Source organism: Salmo salar, chromosome ssa04 (genome assembly GCF_905237065.1).
Source record: "Salmo salar chromosome ssa04, Ssal_v3.1, whole genome shotgun sequence".
In the NCBI taxonomy this organism is placed as follows: Eukaryota; Metazoa; Chordata; class Actinopteri; order Salmoniformes; family Salmonidae; genus Salmo; species Salmo salar.
In genome coordinates, this window is record NC_059445.1 from 84,024,789 (window position 1) to 84,030,148 (window position 5,360).

At 39.3% G+C, this 5,360-nt stretch overlaps 1 long non-coding RNA gene across 1 annotated transcript; it reads right to left on the minus strand.

The window, feature by feature from the left end:
• Positions 1 to 492: 492 nt before the first annotated feature.
• Positions 493 to 2,034, minus strand: LOC123742507 (uncharacterized). The gene is made up of 2 exons (XR_006769690.1): positions 1,894 to 2,034; positions 493 to 632 (listed from the first exon to the last, which is right to left on the minus strand). It is a non-coding gene; the product is annotated as an uncharacterized lncRNA (long non-coding RNA).
• Between the last annotated feature and the right edge of the window lie 3,326 nt (positions 2,035 to 5,360).

Below are 5,360 nucleotides of genomic sequence, written 5' to 3' on the forward strand. Positions count from 1 at the left end.
CAAACACTGTAAATAAACATTTGTAAATAATTTATTTTTAATTGACTTGTCTAGTTAAATAAGGTTTGAAATAGAAAAATATTGATGGTGAAAATCTATTTTCTCATCTGTCTGTTCAAGTGAAATGGTGCTGGGAGTGTGAAGTTCTCCCATGTGGCTCAGTTGGTAGAGCATGGTGTTTGCAACGCCAAGGTTGTGGGTTTGATTCCCACGGGGGACCAGTACGGAGAGGAAAAAAAAGAAAAATGTATGAAATGTATGCATTCACTACTGTAAGTTGCTCTGGATAAGAGCGTCTGCTAAATGACTAATATGGAAATGTAGTAGTCATGCTGTCTTCCTCTGAATCTCTTTCCAAGTCGGAAATATGACATGATTGAGTTCAAGTGCTTTTGAAGTCACAATAATGTTTCAGTAAATTATAGCATAAAGATCACTCAATGTTTTTAATTATTTTCACTGCATCAGGGATAGCATACACAAATGTTTCAGCTTTACAGCCTTCTTCGGTGTTTAGGTACAACTTTATTCTAATTCAAAACAGCATTTTGTAAAGAACCGATGAGCAGCAGGTGCTTGTAATCAGGGTTGCCGCTCATCTGCCAATCAGGGATGTGGCTTTTCTGGTCTACCTGTATACAAGTTACAATCACAAAGAAATACAGAATTATAGGGTATGGGGGAGGGCATGATGGGCAACTCACAAATCAAATCGCCCCAAGTGTCAAATCGCCCCACTAATGTCCGTTCATGAAATAGCCCACCACAAAGGACATTAAGAAATATGTTGGGCAATTCATAAACTATATGCAAAATCTGATATGGACAGTGTTCTTGTATAGCAGTCTAAATGTGGGGAAATTTAACTCCTCGTTTAAACCGTGTGGAGATACATAGTCATTTATTTATCCACATGGCTTCTCTTTGTAGTCATTTGTCGTCAGTCACCTCTACTTGGTGGATGAACGTTTTTGATCCCAACGCAACGCAATTCATTAATAGAATGATTGTGTTCTATAAAGTATCTTTCATGTCGAGGCGATGTCTTGACGTTTAATCGTGGATTTATGTTCTCCAAGACGTACTTAAAAAGGGGCGAGATGTTTTGCCAAAATTTCTCATTTCAAGAACACTAACATATAAATAAATCCTTTAGTAATGAAAGTTATACATTACTTTATCTCATAGGTCCTAGAAGTCTGAGGGCATACAACGTTAGAACATTTCCTTATGGTGCTACAAGATCTACAGGGGAATCATCCTTTTATGAATGTCTCTTTTCTCTCTCTGACCACATCTGATTGAACCAATATGTTTGATAGATTTATTGATCGTTTATAGGTGAATAAAGGTGGATTCTGGAAGGCAGGAATTAAAGAGGAGTCTGATAATAATATGCCAGTGTTGATTAACAGACTTGATGCCATTGCGGCTATCAAAATAATCGAAATAAAATAATCGAAATAAACGCTTATTTGTTTGTAAATGTAAGGTTAAAACTATAATGCAGATGTCATGGACTGTCAGTCCTGGCTTTCCCTAGCCCCATCCCTCAGTTGTAGACCACAATAAGTGGAGGGACGGACAATGTTATTTCTCAAAGATCAATTAAAGTTAGAATCTACATTTGGTGAAACAGCACCAGCGCCTTTGATATTGTTTCAGTGATGAAACGGAGGAGAGGAGCGTCCAGCAGTAGGATTTTCTTTGCAATGATGTCCGATGGAGAAAAAAACGGTGTTCTTTGTTTTAAGTAATTTCTTCGTTGTTGTAATATCACAATCAGACGTGCCAGTTTCACCAAAAGCGGATAGTAGCTTTAATGATTTCCCAGTAAAGGTTTTGCTAAGCAACCATTTAGGTCTACAGTTGAAATAAGGGTTAGTAGCCTACCTTAAGTCAACGAAGCTTGCTGATGGATGTCAAAAAGACAGAAAATGACACGTAGATGTTCAAAATAGGAACCAGGTATACAACATACGTATATGTGTCTCTGCCAAGATGTAGACCGGGGTGTTACACCCTGTTTTATAGACCAAATCACAGAGTTTCTAAACCCAGAGGCGCGACATCGCGAGACTTCCAGGAACGCTTCTGAAACAGACTGAACAGAACAGGCCGGGATTTGGTGCTTGAGAAGTCAATGAGAGAAGTGAAAAAATCTACCTTAGTTGTTCATTTTCACAAAATCAAAAGGCACAAGATTCGACAAGACTGTTTTTTTAAGTAGTTGAACAGGTTATTACAACAACCTCGTGAAAATGATGAACTGACACGTTTTAAGTTTCGTCAATAACAAGTTTATATCGAAGCAGTGCCTTTGAGTTGACGGCCTGCACATGCGCAGTTCGGCGTGAGACGACCATTCGACCCGACGACTTGCTTCTCTACGCCTGAGCTTTACTAGACATCAAGTGTTACCCGGGATTTCTATTGAAGAAGCAGTTTTACCCTATCTTCATACTGTCTTTGACAAAATCTCTCTTGTAAAACCACCCCAACACTCAACTTGTAAATTACATGACTACAAGTCAGTCTCTGTGGCTGTTAAACTGTAATATTGGAGACAGAGCTCATCCTAGTGGATACAGACTGCTACAGTAACCTACTGGTGGTCATGGAGTTGATCTGATCTGTATGCTACTTTGAGTACAGTACAACTCCAGTACAATACCCGTTCACTGGTGGGTGAAGGTGAATATAAACTTTATTACATTGTCCTTACTGCATAGTAAGTTTTGATTGACATTCATGTTGGTACAGAATAACAATATAATCATTGGTGAACTGTGAATAATGGACTTTAGTTGGGGAAATAAATTCCAATAGGGCCTCCTCATCAAATAGAAAACCATGAGAAATAACAGAAACAGAGCATCACTTCAATGGGAATGGAAACACTTCAGGAAGTAAATATAAACACAGAGATGTATTCAGTCCACTAATATTAAACATGTGCATTTAACATAAAAACATCTCTATATTTAGTATTTTGATCGTCAACAAGGTTTATTTGAGCTATGGTCAGCGCCATTTTATTGCCATAGTAATGACTGACTCCAGTGTGTCACTGGCAGGAATCAGCTAATTTGTCTGTGGTATTGAGTTGTCGCGCGGAGAGTGAATCAAAGAGAGTGAGGTTAGGTGTAGACAACGAAGATGACAATAACAAGTAGTAATTCAAACACAAACTGTATAACGCCAGGCGGTATGAATTGGCTCCAACAACAATTCCTCGGTAAGCTAACGTCGGCCTACCCAAGGACCCACAACTTTTGAAGAAATGGCTCCATGTCCTGAAGAGAAGGACATTTTCTACTGTTTTCACCCAATTTGTCCAACTTATCACCTCTAAAATGTCAATAAACCACTCTAAAGAGGATAAATATAATGTCTCATTACACACAGTGCATTCAGAAAGTATTCAGACCCCTTGACTTTTTTCACATTTTGTTATGTTACAGCCTTATTCTAAAATGGATTAAATAAAATAAAAATCCTCAATCTTCTCACAGTAACCCCATACTGACAACACTAAAACAGAGTTTAGACATAAAAAACCCACAGAAATATCATATTTACATAAGTATTCAGACCCTTTGCTATGAGACTCGAAATTGAGTTCAGGTGAATCCTGTTTTCATTGATCATCATTGAGACGTTTCTACAGCTATGATTGGAGTCCACCTGAGGTAAATTCAATTGATTGGATATGATTTGGAAAGGCACACACCTGTCTATGTAAGGTCCCACAGTTGACAGTGCATGTCAGAGCAAAAACCAAGCCATGAGCTCGAAGGAATTGTCCGTCGAGCGCCGAGACTGGATTGTGTCGAGTCACAGATCTGGGGAAGGGTACCAAACATTTTCTGCAGCTTTGAAGGTCCCCAAGAACACAGTGACTTCCATCATTCTTTAATGAAACTGTTTGGAACCACCAGGACTCTTCCTAGACCTGGCCGCCCAACCAAACTGAGCAATCGGGGAGTAAGGCCTTGGTCAGGGAGGTGACCAAGAACCCGACGGTCACTCTGGCAGAGCTCCAGAGTTCCTCTGTTGAGATGCAGAGATGGTTGTCCTTCTGGAAGGTTGGTACACATGTACTACTAGCTTGGTACACATGTATTTGGGGAGTTTCTCCCATTCTTATCTGCACACCATCTCAAGCTATGTCATGTTGGATGGGGAGTGTTGCTGCACAGCTATTTTCAGGTCTCTCCAAGGATGTTCGATCGGGTTCAAGTCCGGGCTCTGGCTAGGCCACTCAAGGACTTTCAGAGACTTGTTCTGAAGCCACTCCTGCGTTGTCTTGGCTGTGTGCTTAGGGTTCTTGGCCTGTTGGAAGGTGAACGTTCCAGTTTGAGGTCCTTCCTTCTGGAAGGACAACCATCTCTGCAGCACTCCACCAATCAGGCCATTATGGTAGAGTATCCAGACAGAAGCCACTCCTCAGTAAAGCCTGCTTGGAGTTCCACAAAAGGACTCAGACCATGAGAAGCAAGATTTTCTGGTCTGATGAAACCAAGATTGAACTCTTTGGCTTGAATTCCAAACGTCACCTCTGGAGGAAACCTAGCAACATCCCTATAGTGAAGCATCGTGGTGGCAGCATCATCCTGTTGGGATGTTTTTTCAGTGGCAGGGACTAGGAGACTAGTCAGAATCGAGGGTAAAATGAACAGAGCAAAGTACAGAGAGATTTGATTTTTTGATTAGATTTGATTTGGATCTCTTTTAGTCCCCATTTGGACAAATCTTCCAAGAGTCCTTAAATATTAAAATACAATGTATATACGAACACATTTTCACATATAGCACAATATTACAAACATACATAATATACTAACGTAATAAACCAATAAATAATCAATCTAAAAAATATGGATTCTTCATCTACTGTAATCCCACAACATGTCTGTGTATTATATTTAAATTGTTTTAAAATAATGTTTAAATTTATATATTGAAAGGTTTCTGGTTTGCTCAGTTAATTTATTCAATTTCTTTATTGCTCTAAATCGAAATGTTCTTTTGCCTATTTCTCTTTTCTGTCTGGATAACGCATAGATGGTGGACAATCTATTCCTAGTATTTACGGAATGTCTGTCTCTTACAAACTGATTACCGTTGTGAATTGTACTTGGCCGTTTTAAATGATGTATATTGTGAAATAAAATAAGCATGTTTTTTTCAATTATCTTGTCGATTGATGACCAACCAAGAACATTGCGTATGACTGCAACAGAAAAAACGTATCTCCACCGTAAAACAATCCTTGCTGCTTTGTTCTGTGCAATCTGCAGCCTCCTAACTTCACTTGATGATGCATTTCCCCAGACCACAGAACAGTAGTTCACCTG